We start from the raw sequence: 24,937 nt of genomic DNA, 5'->3' as shown, positions 1-24,937 counted from the left end.
ACGTAACTGCCAAATGCAATCCCTGTTTAGATGTTGCTTGCTGAAATACTGTAATTACAAAAAACCAAAATGAATTTCTAAGTGTTTCAAGATGAAATAGTCCTGGCATAATTTTCAAGGCTTATAATTACTTTCCTGAAAAGGTAAATACTCTTAAGTTTTAACTTAATATAATATTAACTCTATAAGTTAACACAGACTGAACATCCAATTTTACTCTAAAATGGAAGCCACCTATGAAATTCAGAAGCTTTTAAATTAACAATCAAATGCTAACCAAAGAAAAATTACTGGGAGGCAAAGGCCAATGCTAACTTCCTATAGCCATTTATGGATAATGCAAACCTCCAAGCTTACTGAATGGGTTTTGAACATTAAGTGAACACCTGCCCAATAGAGAAATGCATCATAATGACACACAGTCCCTCACTTCCCACTCCCTCTTCAGTCAACTACAGTCTGGCTTGTTGCCTCTAACACTCCACTGAAACCACATCAGCAAAAAAGTCTATTTTCCCACTGCCAAATCCAATGGCCACTCCTCTGTCCTCACTTTACTCCACCTCTTGGCAGCATTCCACATGAATGGCCACTTCCTCCTTGAAATGCTTGCCTCTCTTGGCTTTTGTGACACCACTTTTCTGGGTTTTCTTCTGACCTCACTGCTCCCTGTCTCAGGGTCTCCTTGTGGCTCCTCCTCCTCTACTAGACCTCTAAATGCTGGGGCTTCCTATCACTCAGATATTGGTTGTCTTCTCTCTATCCTTTTCCTCCTCCCCACTTCCTCTACATTATCCTCATGCTGACCTTTCCAAAATATATCTCCAACACAATCCTCTCCTCTGAGCTCAACTCACAGATTCAGCTGATTACCTGACACTTGGGTGTCTAACAGTTCTATCAAACTGAACACATTCCGAATAAATGTCATGATTATTCTTCCCCATTCCTCTACTCACCACTCAGCCCTTGTTTTTCTCCGTCTCTGTAAATGGTATCAACAACCACCAAGATTCTCTACCAAGAAACCTAGAAGTCATCTTTCATTCTTTCCTTTCCCTAACCCCCCAAATCCAATAAAATTAGCAACAGACCTGTCAACTGTTATTTCCAAAATGTATCCTAAATCCACTACTTTCCATCACTTTGCATTGCCAAATATTATTGTAGTTTCTAATTACCAAAGTTACTTCATTATAAACTTTTTAAATGAATGTAATTTTCCTTAACTTATGGCATTCAATAAGATTAAGATGTTTGGAGTAAAAGTAATATATTTTCATACATATCTCCATGCCACAGAGGTTTATCTAATTTACAGTCAAATAAAATTTTGGTTCACAGATTAGAAATGCCCCAAGGTGGGAATTCTATCAAAATATGGACAGAGACAAGAGTCCCAAATTATGAGCAGGTAGCATGCCAAAACCTTGCAGTAAGTCAGCTGTTTGGAATTCACAATGCATTTTCTCACAGAAATTATATGATACATAAGTGATCAGGTTTTCAGGTCAGCCTACAAAAAGCCAGTTTCACTCATACATGCCTGAAAAATAGCACTAATAACAACACAGTCTTTAACCTCTATGAATAAACACCTAACTTGGAACAATGATTTGTAAAACTGTGTTTTAATACCCCAATCTCTTGTATTAACTCGTATAAACTATAGGGGACCCTCTCCTACCTCCCTGTCTTCCAAATGTGACCAGCTTATACCTATTTTTTTTAACCTCTCACCAAAACACTTCACTTTATGTTCCCAGATTCTGGGCCACACAGAATGCAAGACCACAACTTATCCCATAATTCCCATCCCTGATATAACTCTTTGAGATTTTCATTGCTAGAAAAAACTCTGGGAGGAGAAAGACAAAGAGAAACAGGAAAAACAAATTGGCGGGGTGGGGGAGGATCACAATATCTCAAGAAACCCTAAAAAGTAATTATTCTATTTTTACGATGTGCCAAAAGGCACATGGAGTCGCATGGGATTTTTCTAAGCTCCTACTTTCATTGAAATAGTCTTCTCTAGAGCCCTGCTCAATCCTTCTAGACTTTTTAAAATCCTAGGCTGGGCACTTTTATCTCCCCTTCCATTAGGAAAGCTGCTATTTTGTTCCTTCTCACATTCTCTCTTATTTCTCACTTAGAACCCTAAATGGAAAAATAAAGAAAGAGACACATTGATAACAAGTCTTTAGGTAAACACAGAACTGAAGTAAGGGAGAGATGGAGCCTAAGGAGTAGTCAGGCCATTAAGGTCACCATTAATCTGTAACTTATTAAATACAAATTAGGAACAAATGATTTGGAGCAAAGATAGAGTTTCATAAATGGACACCAGACAAGTTTCCAGCAACATGAAAAATCTACCTTATATATCTCAACATAATATATTCTATGGCTCACCTTCTCTTTCCAACAATCACATCAAAGATGAATCCTATACTGTCTCTGTATGACTAACACTGACCTGAGTACACCACAAATAGGTAAAATCCAGGGTATCAAAAAGCCAACACTCCCAATCTGATGAAATTAATTTACCAACGAATGGAGAAATCAATTTCTACTTGGTCTAGATAATGAAAACCAAATGGACAGAGCTACACTAGCATTAAGATCCAATAAAGAAGACGGTAAATGACTCTGAAAGCCAAAAGAAAGCCAAAAGTCATAAATTCTTAAGCATAGAAGTGAGCAGCAGATTCCCTAAACTTTAAAGAATAGATGTTTTACAGAAAGTAAACTAGGAAGGTAAGACTGCATCATTGTGTCTGTCAAATAAGTCTCTGAATTAAGTATCTTACGGGGACTTCCCCGGTGGTCCAGTGGTAAAGAATCCACCTGCCAATGCAGGTGATGCGAGTTCGATCCCGGTCAGGGAACTAAGATTTCACATGCCGTGGGGCAACTAAGTCCACGCGACACAGCTGAGCTCATGCGTCAGCTAGAGCCTGCGTGCTGCAAACTACAGAGCCCACGTGCCCTGGAACCCACGCGCCACAACTACAGAGCCCACGCACCCTGGAGCCTGTGAGCCACAACTTGAGAGGAGAAAACTCACACACCACAACTAGAGAGAAGCCCGCACACCGCAACAAGATCCCTCGTGCCACAACTAAGACCTGACACAGCCAAAAATAAAATAAATAAATAAATAATAAATCTTTAAAGGAAACAAAGCAAAAGTATCTTATGGACCAAAAATTGTTAATGGACTAAAATATTTAGGCCCAGATTAGTAAACTACCACTTTCTGAATGAAATGAATATGAAACCACACACTTAAGTGTAGCAATGAAAGCATAATGTATCCAAAAGTAATCTGAGCTAGCTTGAAATAGCCAACCAGTAGACAACCTGTCGACCTATAAACAATTAAAAATTACCAGACTTCCCTGGTGGCACAGTGGTTGAGAGTCTGCCTGCCAATGCAGGGGACATAGGTTCGAGCCCTGGTCCGGGAAGATCCCACATGCCACGGAGCAACTGGGCCCGTGTGCCACAACTACTGAGCCTGCGCTCTAGAGCCTGCAAGCCACAACTACTGGGCCCATGCGCTACAACTACTGAAGCCCGTGCACCTAGAGCCCGTGCTTCGCAATGAGAGGCCTGTGCATCGCAACGAAGAGTGGCCCCCGCTCGCCACAACTGGAGAAAGCCCGCGCGCAGCAACGAAAACCCAACACTGCCAAAAATAAATAAATAATAAAATAAATAAATTTTTTTTAAAAATTACCTTCACCTATTCACTATTATTTTATACAAGCTGGTCCTGGTTCCACCACTTACTGTATGAGTTTGAACAAATTATTTAACCCCTCTAGGTCTCAGTTTCTACACTCGTAAAACAGAACTAAAGATGGTACCTACCCCATGATCATTGTGAGAATTAAAAGACATAAGGTAAATTGTTCTGAGCAGCTTCAGAAACAGAGTAAGTGTTCAACAAAGGTTAGTTACTATTGTTTTCTCCAAACTGATGCAGACAAAAGTTACTTGAAGTCACATCCATGCCTTAACACTACCTTTGAAACCTTCACAACCCTCAGGACAGAGTGCTAAACACTGTGGATGCTCAGTATTCAGTAAGTGAAAACTAATAACTCATGAAATGTAGAACCTTGAAGCTGAAGGAGATTTTAGAAGTCATCTGGAACAATTTCACTTAATTCAACAATAATGACTCGTGGGAGATTATCAAATCTTTGCTTAAACACTTCCTAGATCAGAAACTGGCCTTCTCAACAAGACATATAAAAACAGTTCTAATTACTAGAATGTTCCCTCTGAAGATTTCATTGTACTGATTACTGCCTCTCATAACTTCTTATCTGAAAGGCTGAATTCACTAGAGGGCATCACAATATTAGGAAAAGTCATCTGTCATGAAAAGGAAAGAATCGTTCAACATTTATTCTGGCTAAGAGAGAAATACTACACCCAATTGTATAAAACATGCATGTTAATTTAAAAATTATTCTGTTTAAACATACTTGAAAATGTTCAGAAGGAATTAAAAGGAAGTTAGATTATAAAATCATAGTTTACACGTCCTTGTATATGTATAAGGTAAGTAATTCAGATTATTATAAATCTTAGGCTCTTTCCAACCCCACAATAAGGGCTCCCAAAATTTTTAAGCAATTTCAATATTTATATGTTTATAAGAGAAAAGCATACAAAACCAGCATGATTTACCATTGCTCCTTGCAGCCATACTCCAAGTTACCTCCAGCTTTCCATAAAAAGACCCAGTGCCTGAGAGAAAATTAGCAACTTCTACAAAAAAGTTCAAACCTGGATCTGTATATAACCAATTATTTAAATGATCCAAAACCAAATTATTTTTTTAACATCTTTATTGGAGTATAATTGCTTTACAATGGTGTGTTAGTTTCTGCTGTATAACAACGTGAATCAGCTATACATATACATATATCCCCATATCTCCTCCCTCTTGCGTCTCCCCTCCCGTCCTCCCAATCCCACCCCTCTAGGTGGTCACAAAGCACCGAGCTGATCTCCCTGTGTTATGCGGCTGCTTCCCACTTCAAAACCAAATTATTTTAATATGTCCACATTAATTAACAGAGTGATGGTACCACTGTAAAGGTTTACCAGGCTCCAAGAGGATCCAGAAGAACAGTCCTGGAATATCCTCTAACTCCCACTCACGTAGAGGAAAAAAACATGGAAAACTAGGCACTGTTTATAGCATACCCTTCCACCTTATCATACTCCACCGCTATGTGAAATTTTACAAATCTATAAACTGTAGGTAACTGAGAGACATGCAGAGTCATCGTGTCAGGAAGAGGGTTCATCCGACTTCGCTCACTGCTCATCGGCTCCCCCTCCCCCACAGACCGCTTTTGTCTCCGTTTGCAATCCATTTCAACATTCCTTTACTCCATACAAATTTGTGGGACTTTTTTTTTTTTCACTTTCCTTTGAACCAGTTATATACCATTTGCCTGGTTCTCTCATTGATTATGAAATCCTTAACACATTTATTTCTATATTTCTGTAAGTCATTATATTATCGTTTAATGCACTAGTCAACTCTCTTACCATTGATAAGACACCATTCAGTACTTAGATGTTGTTCAGCACTTAGATTATCCACACAAAACGACACTCCAACAGCGAGTATGAATCAGACTGGAAAGGTCCATCTCCCCATGCATATTAATAAACAGAACTTTGGCTTCTGAAAAATCAATCCTGGTGAATTGTGTCGGCATGAATGAAGTCATGAGCACCGGATGAAACAAGAAAATCAGGTTTCAGAACCACAAAGCCCATATTCATATTCAGACTGTGGATAACGGTGAAGCCAAGGAATAGCAGCCACAACAAGCTGTTGCCACTCATCTCCACTGTCCATTCAGTGACCCCCTTTAAGAAGTTCAAACAGCTAAGGATAATGGCCAATTCAATGGCAGAATTCATGGCAGAAGACGAAAAAATAAGTTTGGTAGTCTGTTCTATAAAAGGTTCTCAAATTTTGCCATCCCTTTGCATGTATCCATGTTCACCTCCCAACCATAAAAGTAGGTATATTTTTATCTCATTTTAGAAGAAATCAATACAAAAGTCTGTGTTCAGCTTCATAAATTATCAAGAGTATAATCATGGAGAATTATAAAGAGAAGTAAAGGATGAGAAACATACTGATAACAGAGTCAAAGAAGATGTTCCAGATGCAAGTGACCCACATCAGGAGAACTAGCTGGCTTCTAAGCTTCTTCTCCATCTACCCACTCTCTTTATCCCAAAGACATTAACTAAAATAAAAAGGATCATAATAGACTTCACTTCCTTTTACTAGTAAGAGGCACACTGTGATGGCTAATTTTATATGTCAAATTAACTGGCCATGGAGTACCCCAGATTAAACATTATTTCTGGATGTGTCTGTGAGGGTGTTTCAGGATAAGATTAGCATTTGAATTGAATATTATGTAATATATACTAAATATGTTATATATTAAACATATAGATACATACATACATATATATGAATGTATTAAAAAGAAACATATAAATTTTAAATAAACTTAAATTTTTAATATTTAAGGTAGAGATATGTATAAATATCTCTATCTCCTACTGGTTCTCTTTCTCTGGAGAACGCTGACTCATACACACATACACACACACACACACACACACACACACACACACACACATCCTGCCCTTGTTCAGGACTGTCTCAGAAATAAATAAACATATGTATACATATATATAACAAATTAGCAATCAGAAATATCTATTTCAGAAAAACTATTTTCCAAGAGAAAACATCTGCTCTCCATTGACTGGTGAGGCCACAGATATACTGTACACAAATATCAACAATATTCAGAGACAACAAATCATTATGCTATTTTTTAAACTCCAGAGAGGATGGAGAGAAAGGCATAATTATGGTTTGTTTAATGCAAAAAGTTTTAGGCAACACACTGATCCACAGCTAATCTTTTCCTTACCTCTGTGACTTAAAAGTCTCAATGCATTAGCTAAACATGGCACAAAAGATTCCGTTACAATATGGGGGGCAAGGCTGGGGGGAGGGAGGAATGCTGGCAAGACTCAAAGAAGCAAAGAAGCAAAATTATTCTAATAGGGCTCTTGAATATTTTTCCCAAAAATGTTTAGGAAAACTGAAAATAACTTAAATGAGTAGGAAAGGTAATCACCTCCTGTCTCTCTGCAATATATTTCTAAGACCTGGTCCATCAAAAATATTTTGCATATCTGCCACTAAAATAACTATAAGGAAGACAAATAATAAGACAGTTTACCAAATACAAGATTAGTGTGCATTCTGACTCTGGGGGCATTCCCATTTTTGTAAGAAAATGAGTTTCCATTTTTCTGAGCAACTTCTGATGCAGCCATTGTTCCATGGTTCTTTCCTCCTCAGAAAAGGCCTCAGAAAAAGAAAGTTACTGACATTTATAAACATTTATTACAAACCAAGAAAGAAATTAACACATTAAAAAGCATTTTTAATTTTAAAAGGCTCAATCTGGGGAAAGTTTGTTTTCCTGCAAGCCAATATTAAAAAGTGAAGCCTTAGAAGTAGATGCAATTGTCAACTGCAACAGTTCAGGGAGTAAAACCCTGTATTCAATAAGCTCTGAAGGTCCTGTGTCCTTTTCTCCCCTTTTCCATAAATGCTTTCTGTATATTCCTGACCACGTGAGGACCAAATTATTACCATACAAAAATTTCTTCTGTTCTCAATTTTGAGACAACTTCCCATAAACTGGCAAAAAATTTTAAATTAGCCTATTTAAAGTTGAGTAACTTTAACTCCACTTAGAAAAATTTTAAAGATTTAAAAGAAAAATAAGGGCATTTTAAAAAAACCTACAGCTAATATCATACTCAATGGTGAAAGAATGAAAGTTGTCCCCCTAAAATAAACTACAGATTTAATGCAATCTCTTTTGAAATTCCAACAGCCTGTTTTGCAGAAATGGAAAAGCTGATCCTCAAATTCATATGGAATTGCAAGGAGTCCCAAGTAGCCAAACAGTAATAAAAAAGAACAAAGTTGGAAGACTCACACTTCCCAACTTCAAAACTTACCACAAAGCTTATAGTAATCAAAACAGTATGGTACTGGCATAAGAAAAGACATGCAGATCAATGGAATAAAAGTGAGAGTCCAGAAATATACCCATACAGAAATATACCCATACATCTATGGTCAACTGATTTTTGACAAGGGTGCCAAAACCATTCAATGGGGAAAGAATAATCTGAAACAAATGGTACTAGAACAGCTGGATATCCATATACAAAAGAATGAACTGACCTCTGTATTATACCACAGACAAAAATTAACTCAAAAAGGATCAATGACCTAAATGTAAGAGCTGAAACTATAAAACTCTTAGAAGAAAACATATGGGTAAATCTTCACAACCTTAGATTTGGCAATGGATTCTTAGATATGACACTAAAACCACAACAAAAGACAAAAAACAAAATTAGTTGTACTTTATCAAAATTTAAAACTTCTGTACATCAAAGAACACTATCAAGAAAGTGAAAAAACAACCCACATAATGGGAGAAAACTTTTGTAAATCAAGGGTCTAGTATCCAGAATATTAAAGAACTCTTACAACTCAACAACAAAAAGACAAACAACTTTTTTAAGTGAGCAAAGGACTTAAACAGACATTCCTCCAAAGAAGATATACAGTCAATAAGCATGTGAAAAAATGCTCAATGTCATTATCATTAGGGAAACACAAATCAACGCCACAATGAGATACCACTACATACCCAACAAGAATGGCTATAATTTTTAAAATGGAAAATAACAAGTATCGGTGAAGATGCAGAAAATCTGGAAGCCTCATACACTGCTAATGAGAATGTAATATGGTGCACCTGCTGTGGGAAAACAGGTTGGCAATTCCTCAAAAAGTTAAACATAGATTTACTTTATTATCCAGCATTTTCACTCCTAAGGCCAAAAGGTAGAAACTACCTAAATGCCCTTCAATGGACGAATGGGTAAACAAACTGTAGTATTATATATACATACAAGGAAATATTACTCAGCCTTAAAAATGAATGCAGAAAAAAAAAGGGGGAGCGGCTTCCCTGGTGGCGCAGTGGTTAAGAATCCGCCTGCCAACTCAGGGGACACGGGTTCGAGCTCTGGTCCGGGAAGATCCTACATGCCGCGGAGCAACTAAGCCTGTGAGCCACAACTACTGAGCCTGCGCGTCTAGAGCCCGTGCTCTGCAACAAGAGAAGCCACGACAATGAGAAGCCCGCACACCGCGATGAAGAGTAGCCCCCACTTGCTGCAACTAGAGAAAGCCCTCGCACAGAAACGAAGACCCAACACAGCCAAAAATAAATAAATAAATTTTTTTACAAAAGGAATGAAGTACTGATACATGCTACAACATGGATGAACCTTGATAACAGTATGCTAAGTAAAAGAAGCAAGACACAAAAGTTCACATATTTATATATATTTATATACATATTTATATAAAATATCCAGAAAAGGGAACTCATAGAGACAGAAAGCTGATTGGTGGTTGCCAGGGACTGGGGAGAAAAAGGTAGTAACAGGGTTTCCTTTTGGGGTGATGAAGTGTTTTGGAACTAGATAGAGGAAGTAGTGGCACAACAATGTGAATGTACTAAATGCCACTGATTTGTTCACTTTAAAATGGTTAATTTTATGATTTGTGAATTTCATCTCAATTTTTTTTTAATTAATAGAAACCAAATGTCATAGCCTAACTTTTTTTCAAGTATCCATAGTGGAGATTATTTACAAAAATCAGTTGTCTGTTAAGCCACAATGGCAATCTCAATTAATTTACAGGGCATATTTTCTGTTTATAACACAACAAAACCAATAATTAATAATGAATTCAAAACAAAGAATCCTAATACTGTAAATTTCTAAACTCTTAAATAATGTTGCATTAATTTTTAAAAAATTAAAGGATAAACAAGACTTGTAGTTCTCAAATTTGGCGTGCACTCGGATTACCTGGGGAGCTTGTTTAAAATACAGAAGCTTAAGCCCTACACCCAGAGATTCTCATTTAATAGATCAAGAGTGGAGTTAGAGTATCTATACTTTTAATAAGCCCTCCAGGGCTTCCCTGGTGGCGCAGTGGTTGAGAATACGCCTGCCGATGCAGGGGACACGTGTTTGTGCCCCGATCCGGGAAGATCCCACATGCCGAAAGATCCCACATGCCGCGGAGCGGCTGGGCCTGTGAGCCATGGCCGCTGAGCCTGCGCGTCCGAAGCCTGTGCTCTGCAACAGGAGAGGCCACAACAGTGAGAGGCCCGTGTATGGCAAAAAAAAAAAAAAAAAAAAAAAAAAGCCCTCCACCGAAGTTTAAAAACAGTAACAGAATATTAAGGAAAAAATTTAAAGATGTGGCATATCAAAAGCTATGGAATTCATACAAAGCTGTACTCATATACATTGTCTAAAATAATAATACTTAAGAGAACATAAACTAAGCAGTCAATTTAAGATTTTAAAATAAAGGTATTATTAAAGAAAATAGGAAAACAGAAATATGAATGAAAATAAAACTACATGATTAGGAAACTAAAAAAGCAGAACTTTAAAATGAGTGTGGTTAGAGTTCTGAAAATTCTAACAAAACAAAAAATTCTCAAAGAGACAAACAGAGAATTGGGAAGAGATTAATCATCTTCTTTAAAAAAAAAAAACATAAAACAAGGAAAATAAATTTTTCAGAAAACTCTGGAAAAATAGATTTTCTAGTAACTCTAAATCTACACAGAGTTAGTTCATCAAAAACATAAGAAATTACTTGTCAATGAAAAAAGTCATAAGTTCAATTATGGCATTAGTTATAATCTGCTACTTGGTTGAAAAAAAATTAGAGGGCTTCCCTGGTGGCACAGTGGTTGAGAGTCCGCCTGCCAATGCAGGGGACATGGGTTCGTGCCCTGGTCCAGGAAGATCCCACATGCCGCGAAGCAGCTAGGCCCGTGAGCCACGGCCACTGAGTCTGCGCATCCGGAGCCTGTGCTCCGCAACGGGAGAGGCCACAACAGAGAGAGGCCCGCATACCGCAAAAAAAAAAAAAAAAAATTAGAACTCGTAAAGTGAGGAAAATTTTAACAAAATGCTGTGAACTTGAAATTCTTTCCATTGCAGAAAAAAAAAATTGTATCAAACATTCAAACTGGTTAATAAGTACCCAGTAACTATCACACAGCTTCACTAGTAAGAGAAACAGACTTTATTCTCTGCAATCCAAAAGCAAATCTGAAAAGAACTTCATGATATAAATGATTATAAATTATTCTACTTTTCAGGTTTAAAAAAAATAGTCAAAATACATCACCATCAACTTTATAAATACCACTGAGGTTAAATTTTCTTTTTTCTTTTAAAGACACTTTGTAGCCTATTTAACCTCTATTACTCAATCATGGTAACAAATAAATGATAGTCATTAACAGAGAGAAGCCAAGAGCCAAGTGTTATTACCAATAATTAATATAAGGGTAAATAAAATGAAATGTTCTTAGTTTAATAAAGGGGAGAGAGCTAATGGTCTCCTCTCCTTAGGTGACATATTTCCCCCCCTATGGCTGCTAAAACGAATTACTTGGTGGCTTAGAACACCGTAATAAATTTATCCTTTCACAGTTCTAGAGGCAAAAAGTCTGAAATCAGTATTAGTAGGCCAATACTGAAATCAAGGTGTCAAGCCACACTCCCTTCAGAGGCTTTAGGGGAGAATCCATTCTTTGCCTCCTCCAGCTTCTGATGGTGCCAGAATTCCTTGACTTGTGGCCACATCACTCTAATCTCTGCCTCCATGGTGGGTCACCTTGCCTCCTCCTCTTCTCTGTGTGTACCATCTCCTTCTGCCTCCCTCTTAAAAGGGTATATTTGATTGCATTTAAGATACAACCAGATAATCCAGGGTTAACTGCCCCAGCTCAAGACCTCCAATTTAATCACATCTGCAAAGACCCTTTTGGCCATATTAGGTTACCAGAGATCAGGACTTGGATCTCTTTTGGAAAGCTATTTTCCGCCTACCACAGTGTGTCTCCTTAAAAACATACACCAAACCCTTTGGTCAGGAATTAGGTAATCTTAGTCTCCAGATTTCACAATGCGAAGTCACAGGCCTTCTGACTCTCATAACGATAAAAACATACCTCTGAAATTAACTCAGGAATCTATCACCAGGTGTACAGGAGACTATCACAGGGGACATCCACTTGTCTCTCAAAAATATAAAAGAAACATTAAATCTCTATTTTACTGCAAAGATGAATGAAATTCTACTCAAAGTTTGTAGTCTCTCCTGAACTATCTACATGCATATTATCTCACATGCATACCCAATATATCAAGTTTTTTCTCCCTTCTACATTGGTAAAGAGGGGTCTTTTTGTTGGCAGGATTCTCTTTTTTCCCCAACGAACTTTATAGAATTGGGTAATAAAAAACTAAGTTTTTAAATGAATTTGAAATGGACTACTTTCTAAAAGCAGCAAAATTTATTTTTATTGTCTAAATTTTTCCAACACATAATTTCAAGGCCCACCGGCCCTTGAACTCCTTCAGAATCAAGCAGTTTTCATTCCATAAAATCAAAATTCCAGATGAATTAAAGAGTTATATGTAAAATATGAAAGCATTAAGAATTAGAATAAAATATAGCAATAGAAAAAATGAGCAAAGAAAACAGTCACATATGAAACACTAAAAAAACAAAGAAATCAAATTAAAGCAATGTGATGTCATGTTTCCAACTACTACCCTTCCATATTTGACAAGGATAATATTGGGTTGGCCAAAAAGTTCGTTCGGGTTTCTCTGTAACATCTTATGGAAAAACCCAAATGAAGTTTTTGGCCACCCCAATACCTAGCAAAAGTGAGGGTATGGGGACACAGGGACTCTTAAACATACTATTACTGAAAATATAAACTGATAGAGACCTTTTAAAAAGCAATTCAGCATAGCTGGCAAAATTTAAAAGGCAAATAGATTTTTACCCAATAATTGTTCTAATCATCTATCCTACAAAAATACTCATCAAGGTGAGGAAAAAAATTTATGTATAAAAATGCCTACTGGCCAAAGCAATCTTGAGAAAGAAAAACGGAACTGGAGGAATCAGGCGCCCTGACTTCAGACTATACTACAAAGCTACAGTAATCCAAACGGTAAGGTACTGGCACAAAAACAGAAATATAGGATCAATGGAACAGAATAGAAAGCCCAGAAATAAACCCAAAAAATTACAGTCAATTAATCTACAACAAAGGAAGCAAGACTATACAATGGGGAAGAGACAGTCTCTTCAGTAAGTGATGCTCAGAAAACTGGACAGCTACATGTAAAAGAACGAAATTACAACATTTTCTCACACCATATACAAAAATAAACTCAAAATGTATTAAAAAACTATACGTTAAGACTGGAAACCATAAAACGCCTAGAAGAAAACATAGGCAGAACACTCTCTAACCTAAATCACAGCAACAATTTTTGGATCTGTCTCCTCAGGCAAAGGAAACAGAAGCAAAAATAAACAAAAGGGACCTAATTAAACTTAAAAGCTTTTGCACAAAGAAAACCACCAACAAAACAAAAAGACAACCTACTGAATGGGAGAAAATATTTGCAACTGATATGACTGATAAGGGGTTAATATCCAAATATATAAACAGCTCATAAAACTCAATGTCAAAAAACAAACAACCGGATTAAAAAATGGGCAGAAGACCTAAATAGACATTTTTCCAAAGAAGACATACAGATGGCCAACAAGCACCTGAAAAGGTACTCAACATGGTTAATCATCAGAGAAATGCAAGTCAAAACCACAATGAGATATCACGTCACACCTGTCAGAATGACTATCATCAAAAAGAACACAAATAACAAATGTTGGCAAGGATGCGGAGAAAAGGGACATAGTACACTGCTAGTGGGAATGCAAACTGGTGCAGCCACTATAGAAAACAGTATGGAGGTTCCTCAAAAAACGAAAAGTAGAAATACAATACAATCCAGCAATTTCACTCCTGGGTATTTACCCGAGAAAAAAAAACCAAAACCACTAATTTGAACAGATATATGCACCCCTATGTTTACTGCAGTATTATACACAATAGCTAAGCTATAGAAGCAAGCTAAGTGTCCATCAACAGACGAATGGATAAGGAAGATGTGGTGTGTATTTTATATATATATATATATATATATAAAATGGAGTATTGCTCAGCCCTAAAAAGGAATGAAATTTTGCCATTTGCAACAACATGGATGGACCTGGAGGGTATTATGCTTAGTGAAATAAGTCAGAGAAAGATAAATACTGTATGTTATCACTTACATATGGAATCTAAAAAGTGAAACGAAAAAAAAAAAGTGAAACGAATGACTATAACAAAACAGAAACAAACTTACAGATGTAAAGAACACACTATTGATTACCAATGGGGAGCGGGAAGGGAGGTGGGGCAAGACAGGGGTAGGGGATTAAGAGATATAAACTATTGTGTATAAAATAAATTGTGTATAAAATACACAATTGTGTATTGTGTATAAAATAAATAAGCTACAAGGATATATGGTACAGCACAGGGAATAGAGCCAATATTTTATAATAACTTCCTAACTTCCTCACTTCCTCACTCCCTCCCTCTCTCCCGCCTCCCTCCTTCCCTCCCTCCCTTCCTTTCTTTCTTCATTTATTTTTGGCCAAGCTGCACGGCATGTAGGATTTTAGTTCCCTGACCAGGGATCAAACCCATGCTCCCTGCAGTGGAAGCGCAGAGTCTTAACCACTGGACCACCAGGGAAGTCCCTATAGCAACTTTAAATGGCATATAATCTATAAAAGTATTGAATCACTATGTTGTACATCTGAAACTAATACTGTAAACCAATGATATTTCAATTAAATAAATAAATAAATAAAAATTTACATGCTCACTGAAATTCTACTTGTATGTGAAAATTAGAAATAGTATAAATGCCCATCAATAGAGAAATAGCTATTCCATTGTATGTCTACAATGGAATTCAAAGTAGCCGGTGAAAAATGAAATACAACAATATAAGCTGTCATTTAGAAAGCTAGCCATGATGCATTAAGTGAAAAAAGCACTTAAAATATAGTAAGTAAATTATTCTGTTTTTACTTAAAGGGAAAAAACAAAATAACAAACATATATATTGTAATATGTTTACATATTAATAGAAGGTATATTTTCCAAAAAATCTTATGACATGGGAAAATCCTTATAAAATTAACTGAAAAGAGTAGAACTACAAAATTGTATATGCAACTACATAAACAAAAGCAGTGCAATATTAATAAACAAGGATGACTAATTACCTGAGTAACGTGATTTTGATCTGTTCTTTATACATTTTTTATTTTCCAAAATGCATGTTATTTACAAAATCACAATAAAAGTTAAAGTTTTGTTTCGTTTTTATCTTTTTTAATTCATTGATGTAATGTTCCTTTTTTTTTTTTTAATATTTATTTATTTATTTGGCTGCGCCAGGTCTTAGTTGCGGTACTCAGGATCTTTGTTGCGGCATGCGGGCTCTTAGTTGAGGCACGCAGGATCTATTTTCCTGACCAGGGATCGAACCCAGGCCCCCTGCATTGGGAGCGCAGAGTCTTAACCACTGGACCACCAGGAAAGTCCCTTGTTTTGTTTTTAAATGGGAGCCCAGATGACCAAAAAACTGTTATGCTTTAGCGAGTCAGGAATGATTCAAACCCTACAGAATACAGGAGACTGAGTATAAAATGACATAGTGAGCTCAGGTACAAAAGAAGACCTTTAAAAATACATATTTACCAAAGCTTGCCCAATATAAAGAATACTATCTCCTTCAGACTGGTTACTTGAAATACTATATTTATTCTGATGTTGCATTACTAAAAGTAATGTTAACCAACATGATCACCCAACCTTATCACCTAGGTAGGTCCTAAAATAGTTTTGGGGTCATTTCAACTCTAGTTTCAAAGAACAGAGACCTAGCACAAATCCAGTTAGTTAAAGCATTATGCTGTAGCTTTTGAAGACATGTTTTGAGACAGGGAATAGACCCTGGCCTTCGGAAAAGGTTCCCTCCACATAAACTACTCACTGCCATCAACACCACCTTTCCATACATGTCCAACAACCTCCTCCATTCCTTTCACTCATGAGCTTCCTCACTACAAGGGTTCTCTCCCCAGATGTGACAATTATCAAAATCCTACCATCTTGGTAAGACCAAGCTCCAAATACATCTGCTCCATGAAGCTGCTGCTTTTTTGAACTCCAAAAGCATTTCAGTATCTATATTGCTCATTGATCAGCATGTGCTATTTTTATACTGAAAGTCTTTTAATATATTCTGACTTCCCAGTTACAGTTTATAAGGAACTGGAAGATATGTCTTCCATCTCCAGTGCAGTTCACTGGAGATACACATTGAGTGGTGGCCCATCCGAGAAACACAATAGGTGTGTGTTTGTTTGCCTTGCTTCTATATAAAGTTTGGGACAGTATTATTATTAGTTTGGGCTTGACGGACTGTGGTGAGCCTTGAATGGCTGCCTAAGAAGTGTGGGTTTTATCCTGCAATAATCAAGAGTTGAAAGTTCTTAAGCTCAAAAATGATGTGATAAAAGTGTATTCTAGCATAAGTACTCCTTAGTCCACAGTTGCCAGATTTGGGGGAGACAGTAACATCTAAAGCAAGGAAGGAAGTCGGCTGAGCATAAAGGGTTAAAAGTCAGAAAGCACTGGGTTCTCTAACACCTCCAGCTCTTGGCAAATTATATGACTTCTTAAAAGCTTCCTTTTCTTTATCTATAAAACAAGGATGAGAAAACCAAAACCTACCTAGCTGTAGTAAGTATTACAGAAAATCACAATGACAGTAAGTGCTACAGTGGGATTCAAGCACATCACAGTTCAAGCTGTTAAAAGGATAATTCAAACAAACAAAAAGATAACACTGTGTCTCCCATACAAATATAAAATGAACACCTGTCTATGATTTTATGTAACTCATTAATTAATTATGGAATAAATAAGATGTTTCATCTGGTTCAAAAGTGAATCCAAAGAACACAAACATACAGGCAATCAGGAATGGTGAAATGGATTTGCTTAACAGATCCAAAACCTGCTTCCCCCACAAAAGAGGAAAAGAAATCAACAGTACCTCCAACTAATAAAATTCATTTGCATGTCTAAGGACAAGAGTAATTTGCACTGCTGTGAGTTATTCACAACTTACAACTTTATAAAATAAATCAAAAAATAATAAAAGCTGTAGATCCCATAGATTAGATCTCCAGGAAACATGCTTTAGACCACCTAGTTTCCAATGAAGGCACCCTATAATCCTTTTTGTACATTTCAAGACTTTCACAAATTTTCCTTACATAGTTCTTAACCACCATGCACAGTGCCTTTTTCTTCTTTTAGAAAAAAATCCACAGCTTCAAGATCTCTGACAACCATTAGAAAAACTGAGTTAGTCCCCTCCATAAAACTAATCTTTCACTACAATAAATTGTTTTCTTCACATACTAAACCAGAAATTTAGAATTATTATGCATTTATATATAAATGCAGAAATAAATTAATTCATTGGATTGTCAAGCTTCTTAAGAGATCTAAAACTAACGAGGGTTTGGTTTTACTGAACAATGACAAGGAGAATTACTCTCTGGAGGAAAAAAGACATAGTTAAATTGTCACTTCCAAGTAACTGACCCAAAATTAACTTAAGTGTCTAACTGGCCAATATACGCATCTGAATTTCCACACTATGTTTTCTTCCATTAAAAAAAAATCAATCCCACTCCAACTACCACTCCAGTAAAATCAAGTAGATGAACTGCTCCTACTGCTCCAGCTAAGTGCAACTAAAAACCCTGGACATCATATATGAAACAAACAAAAGACTCTGAAGGTGCGACTTCCCCGGCGGTCCAGTGGCTAAGGCTCCACACTCCCAATGTACGGGGCCCGGGTTCGATTCCTGGTCAGGGAACTAGATCCCACATGCATGCTGCAACAAAGAGTTCACATGCTGCAACTAAAGATCCCACATGCCGCAACTGAAGAACCCGCCTGCTGCAACGAAGATCAAAGATCCCACGTGCCGCAACTAAGACCCGAGCAGCCAAATAAATAACGTTAAAAAAAAAAAAAAAGACTCTGAGCATGGAGAGAAGGCACACTAGCTAGGGAGGCACCTTGGGACCCGTCGAACAACACGGGTTATCCTTTTGCCTCATATATATCACGTGGACACAGAGCTGAAGCAGCCAGTAATCCAGAAATACCAATGGGGGCTGACAAAAAAGTTCCTGCTCTTTTCAGAAAGCCAAGAAAAGAGCAGCAGAGCAAAACATGGCACTCCAGCCAAAAACCACAGAAAAAACTGTGGCTCATCCCCACCCACAACAAGATAAGCCAAGTAGGGAGCCTGAACTTTCCCTCTCACCAGGCTGTACTGTTGTGCCTCAACATTACAGGTTACCCCCCTTACTCCCTCCCCTTACCCCCCACCCTCACTCCTGCAGGGATGATATCAAAGGCAGAACTTTCTTCCCTTGCCAGGTAAGGGAAGACTCCCCCACCTTGCCCTGCCTCAGTGTCTATGAAGACCACCTGGAGAGCCTGGACTTCTACTGCCATGACAGTAATGAGGCTCCCCTTCTCATCTCCACCAGGATGGTATGAGACAAGGCCTAGTAGAGAGTCAGGACTTTCTCTGCCCTCCAGGGGTAAGAAGGCCATCCCCTCCCAGTGGTGTCAGGACATGTGGAGAACAGCAAGAAGGCATAGTAGTATCAGTGAAGGCCTAGAGAGGAGCTGAAACTTCCACCTCTGCCCAGCAGCAGTGAGGAGCCCTGCTTCGTGTGTCAATGGACCAACTCCTCGAAAGCACACAACTCACCCAAAATGAAATAGATAATTTGAATAGCCCTGTGACTATTAAGGAAATTAAACTTGTAATTTAAAACCTCATGAAAAAGAAATCTCCTGGCTAAGACTGTTTCATGAGAGAATTCTACCAAATGTTTAAAGAAAAATTAACACAATCTCTTCTGGAAAACACAAGAATAAGGAGCACTTGCCAATTTACTTTTTGAAGCTAGTACTTCCCTGATGCAAAAACCAGGAAAAGACAGTACAAAAGAAAAAAACTATAGACGAATACATGAATGTAGGCACAGAAATCCTTAGTTGAATATTCAAGAATCAATGTAACCCACAATATTAACAAACTGATAAAATACATATTCACACGATGATACCAATCTATACAGAAAAAATTATCTGATAAAAAGCAATCCTGTTCATGAGTAAAACTCTCAGAAAAAAAAAAGGGAATACAGGGGAACTTCCTCAATTAGATAACAAGCAACTATAAAAAAAACATACAGCAAACATCATTACACCTAATGCTAAAAGAAAAAATGAACAATGCATTGCCCCTACTATGGAGAACAACAATGTCCACTCTCACCACTCTTATACAACACAGTACTGAAAATTCTAGTCAATGCAAGAAGGCAAGAAAAGGAAATAAAAGCCATACAGAAAGAAGAAATAAACCTGTCACTATTTGCAAATGACATGATGGTTTCCATAGACAATCCCAAGAAATCTATCCAAAAACCTCCTAGACCCTCCTAATATGTGAGTTCAGTAAGGGTGCTGATACAAGATAAATACACCAAAGAAAAAAAGCAACTGCAAACTGCATTTCAATGGAAAGACAACCTACGGAATAGAAGAAAACTTCTGCAAATCATATATATGATAAGGGGCTTATAATAAGGATATATACAGAACTTCTATAACTCAGTAGTAAAAAGGCAAATAACCGAATTAAAAAATGGACAATGGATCTGAACAGACATTTCTCCAAAGAAAATATACTAATGCCTGATAACCACATGAAAAGATGCTTGACATCATCTGCCATCAGGGAAATGCAAACCAAAACCACAATATCACCTCACACTCAGGAGAATGTTTTATTATAACTTCTCTAGAATGGCTATAATCAAAAAGATAATAACAAGTGTTGGGGGAAGATGGAGAAATATGGGAACCCCGATATGCTGTGATGAGATTATAAAATGGTACAGCCTGGAAAAGTCTGATGGTTCCTCAAAAAATTATACCATATTACCGAGAAATTCAACTCCTAGTTATATACCAAAACAAAAAAAAATATTACAACATACATCTGCACAAAACACTTGCACCTGAATGTCCATCAACTGATGAGTAGATAAATAAAATGTGGCATATCCACACAATGGAGTATTATCCGGCCGTAAAAAGGAAATAAGTACTGTTACATGCTACAACAGAGATGAACACTTAAAACATTATGCTAAGTGAAAGAAGCCAGTCACAAAAGACCACATGTTATATGATTCTACTTAAAGGAAATGTCCAGAACAGGCAGAAAGTAGATTAGTACTTGCCTAAGTCAAAGGTGGGAGGATGAGGGGACATGAGGTGTCACTGTTAATGGATACAGGGTTTCTTTTCGAGGTGATAAAAATGTTCTAAAATTAATTGTGGTAATGGTTGTACAACTCAATGAATATAGTATTAAAAATCACTGACTAGGGCTTCCCTGGTGGCACAGTGGTTGAGAGTCCGCCTGCTGATGCAGGGGACACGGGTTCGTGCCCCAGTCTGGGAGGATCCCACATGCCGCGGAGCGGCTAGGCCCGTGAGCCATGGTCGCTGAGCCTGCGCATCCGGAGCCTGTGCTCTGCAACGGGAGAGGCCACAACAGTGAGAGGCCCATGTACCGCAAAAAAAAAAAAAAAAAAAAAAAAATCACTGACTATCAGATCCACAGCTGACTTCTTTCTTGAAACTAACAAGCTGATTCTAAAATTCATAAAGACTTACAAGGGACCCAGAATAGACAACCCAATTTTGAAAAAGAACAAAGTAGGAGGACTCATACTTCCTGCTTTCAAAACTTACCACAGGGCTTCCCTGGTGGCGCGGTGGTTAAGAATCCGCCTGCCATGCCAATGCAGGGGACATGGGTTTGATCCCTGGCCTGGGAAGATCCCACATGCCGCGGAGCAACTAAGCCTGTGTGCCACAACTACTGAACCTGCGCTCTAGAGCCTGTGACTCTCCATTGACTAATAACATCGAACACCTTTCTATATGCGTACTGGCCATACAGAGATCCTCTTTTAGAAAAGTGCCTATTCAAAACTTTTGTTCATTTTTAAATTAAATTGTCTTTTTCTTACTAATTTTACACAATACACATACATTCTGGATGTGAGTCCTTGGTCAGAGAGATGAATTGAAAATTTCTTCTTCCAGTCTGTATTTTGCCCTTCATTCTCTTCATGGTGTCTTTGGGTGGAGAGAAATTCTCAATTTTAACGAAGTCAAATTTATCATTGTTACAGTCATTGCTTTAAGTCTTTTTTAAGAAATCTGTGTCAACTCTACTCAGTAGTTCTTTGATTTGTGCTTATGGTTTGAATGGTTCTCAACCTTGCTCTGAATTCTTGAATTCCTGCATCTTTGTAAGGTTTACAATTTCACCTTGCAGTCGATTTGAAATGCATTCATGTTATGTTGTTGGTGACAGACAACTTTACTGTTATGAATGTTTGAGCGGAAATCAGTTTTACAACTAGAGGATTCATCTGTGACTACTTCCATCTTATAATGACTTCTGTACAAATACATTAAAAACATAATGTTAAAAAAGTGAGAAAAACCCTCTAACACCGGTTATTCTAACATTTTACCCCAAACATACCTTAGATGATTCTTCCCACTCCCTTTGAGGGGCTTTCCTCCAATGGGCCACTTTATACTAGACCCTACTGACTTTGATGATATAATTAAGTGTTCTGTAGTCTCAGAAATCAAAAGCCTAGAGGCTTCTGTTAAGCCAGGTTCTGTTACACCTTATTTGACCCAACAACCTCAGAGGGTTTACAGTTCTCCAGAAAACCAGTAACAAAGAACTCCTTGCTCCATCCTTTTTCCAAAATTAATTAACAGAATCTCCTTTCTCCAACCATAGTTACCAAAAAACCAAAACAAACAAATATAACAGCATAGTCTTCTCTTTACTAGCTCAGCAGGTGCTCCCCTCGCCCACCCAGTTATTCTTCACACCCAGCCAATCTTCCACTCTGCCTTCCAAACGTGTGGTGGACTCTGAACTTTGCTGTCACAGTTAATGCCCTGCTTCACTCCCTCACCATCTTTGTCGGGAGTATGGGAACTGCCCTTGACCGGTCTCTTCCTTACATTTTGTCTTTGACCCCGTCACCACCGAAGTCCCGGCTCTAGAACATAAAGTGGGCCACGTTACTCACCTGATTAAGATCCTCTATAGGTCCCACTGCCCACAGGATAAAGTCACTCTCTTGGCTGAGAATTCACAGTCTGGCCCTAACCTTTCCTGGCTTCTTTCTTAGCAACTCCTGCAAAATTCTGGCCTGACACCTGGGCACCCATGCCCTCTTACTCATCCTAATTTTGCACTGCTTCCTCCTTTGGCTAGAAGTCCCTTCCTTTATCCTGCAATCAGCTCCTTCCTTTCCTGCACAGGACGACCCCAGCAGAAGCAACTGTTCCCTAGTATGTGTTTCTGCAGCTCTCTGTACCCACCACAACTATACCTGAGTCTTTATCACCTGTATTAGTGAATCACTTATTTGTTTTTCTCACTCAGGATCAGGAATTAATCTTTACATCCCAAGGACTTGGCAGGGCAATTCCATGAAGGTTCAATGAAGGAATGAATGTCCCAGCCACTTTTATTCATGTCACCTTCTTTCTATAAATAGACACTAGAAAAATTCGTACAAATATGTCAAAGCAATGAACCTAACACAAGTTGTCTTTAAAAATCACTCAGCAAAGTATTCTCTTAAAGAGTTTAATAAAAAACGAAAACCTTGGCGGTTGCAGAAGATGACAGAAGAGTAAGACGCGAAGATCACCTTCCTCCCCACAGATACATCAGAAATACATCTACGCGTGGAACTGCTCCTATAGAACACCCACTGAACGCTGGCAGAAGACCTCAGCCCTCCCAAAAGGCAAGAAACTCCCCACGCACCTGGGGAGGGCAAAAGAAAAAAGAATAAACAGAGACAAAAGTATAGGGACGGGACCTGCACCAGTGGGAGGGAGCTGTGAAGGAGGAAAGGTTTCCACACACTAGAAGCCCCTACGAGGGCGGTGGCCGCTGGGGCGGGCGGGGGCTGGGAGCTGAAGCTCGGGCTTCGACACTGGGGTTGGCAGCGTGAACACAGCCTGAAGGGGTTAGTGCACCACAGCTAGCCGGGAGGGAGTCCGGGGGAAAAAGTCTGGAGCTGCTGAAGAGGCAAGAGACTTTTTCTTCCCTCTTTGCTTCCTGGTGCGCGAGGAGAGGGTATTAAGAGCGCTGCTTAAAGGAGCTCCAGAAACGGGCGCGAGCCGCAGCTATCAGCGCGGACACCAGAGACGGGCATGAAACGCTAAGACCGCTGCTGCCGCCACCAAGAAGCCTGTGTGCGAGCACAGGTCACTCTCCACACCTCCCCTCCCGGGAGCCTGTGCAGCCCGCCACTGCCAGAGTCCCGGGATCCAGGGAAAACTTCCCCAGGAGAACGCACAGCGCGCCTCAGGCTGGTGCAACACCCCGTCCCGTGATCCAGGGACAACTTCCCCAGGAGAACGCACAGCGCGCCTCAGGCTGGTGCAACACCCCGCTGGCCTCTGCCACCGCAGGCTCGCCCCGCTCCGTACGCCTCCCTCCCCCCGGCCTGAGTGAGCCAGAGCCCCAGAATCAGCTGCTCCTTTAACCCCGTCCCGTCTGAGTGGGAAACAGACGCCCTCAGGCGACCTACACGCAGAGGTGGGTCCAAATCCAAAGCTGAACCCCGGGAGCTGTGCAAACAAAGAAGAGAAAGGGAAATCTCTCCGAGCAGTCTCAGGAGCAGCGAATTAAATCTCCACAATCAACTTGATTTACCCTGCATCTGTGGAATGCCTAAATAGACAACGAATCATCCCAAATTGAGGAGGTGGACGTTGAGAGCAAGATATATTGTATTTTCCCCTTTTCCTCTTTTTATGAGTGTGTATGTGTATGCTTCTGTATGAGATTTTGTCTGTATAGCTTTGCTTTCACCATATGTCCTAGGGTTCTGTCCGTCCGTTTTGTTTCTTTATTTTAAAAAAATTTTTTTCTTAATAATTATTTTTATTTTTTATTTTAATAACTATTTAATTTTATCTTTATTTTATTTTATCCTCTTTCTTTCTTTCTACTTTTTCTCCCTTTTATTCTGAGCTGTGGGGATGAAAGGCTCCTGGTGCTGCAGCCAGGAGTCAGTCCTGTGCCTCTGACATGGGAGAGCCACATTCAGGACACTGGTCCACAAGAGACCTCCCAGCTCCACGTAATATCAAACAGCGAAAATCTCCCAGAGATCTCCATCTCAACACCAAGACCCAGCTTCACTCAACGACCAGCAAGCTACAGTGCTGGACACCCTATGCCAAACAACTAGCAAGACATGAACACAACGCCACCCATTAGCAGAGAGGCTGCCTAAAATCATAATAAGGCCACAGACACCCCAAAACACACCACCGGACATGGACCTGCCCACAAGAAAGACAAGATCCAGCATCATCCACCAGAACACAGGCACTAGTCCCCTCCACCAGGAAGCCTCCACAACCCACTGAACCAACTTTAGCCTCTGGAGACAGACACCAAAAACAATGGGAACTACGAACCTGCAGCCTGCAAAAAAGAGACCCCAAACACAGTAAGTTAAGCAAAATGAAAAGACAGAAAAACACAC

At 38.8% G+C, this 24,937-nt stretch overlaps 1 protein-coding gene across 3 annotated transcripts in view; it reads right to left on the bottom strand.

The window, feature by feature from the left end:
• LCLAT1 (lysocardiolipin acyltransferase 1) overlaps positions 1-24,937 on the bottom strand; it is a 194,886-nt gene that overhangs the window by 161,843 nt on the left and 8,106 nt on the right. The window contains exon 1 of one of the 3 annotated variants that reach the window (XM_055089097.1): positions 21,381-21,435. The exons of the other annotated variants lie outside the window; for them this stretch is intronic. The gene's annotated coding sequence lies outside the window, so the exon portion shown is untranslated. Of the gene's footprint in view, positions 1-21,380; positions 21,436-24,937 lie in introns of those variants that run through there. 3 annotated transcript variants of the gene reach the window in all.

This window comes from Physeter macrocephalus, chromosome 12, assembly GCF_002837175.3.
Source record: "Physeter macrocephalus isolate SW-GA chromosome 12, ASM283717v5, whole genome shotgun sequence".
NCBI lineage: Eukaryota > Metazoa > Chordata > Mammalia > Artiodactyla > Physeteridae > Physeter > Physeter macrocephalus.
This window is presented reverse-complemented; position numbering and strand designations above follow the sequence as displayed.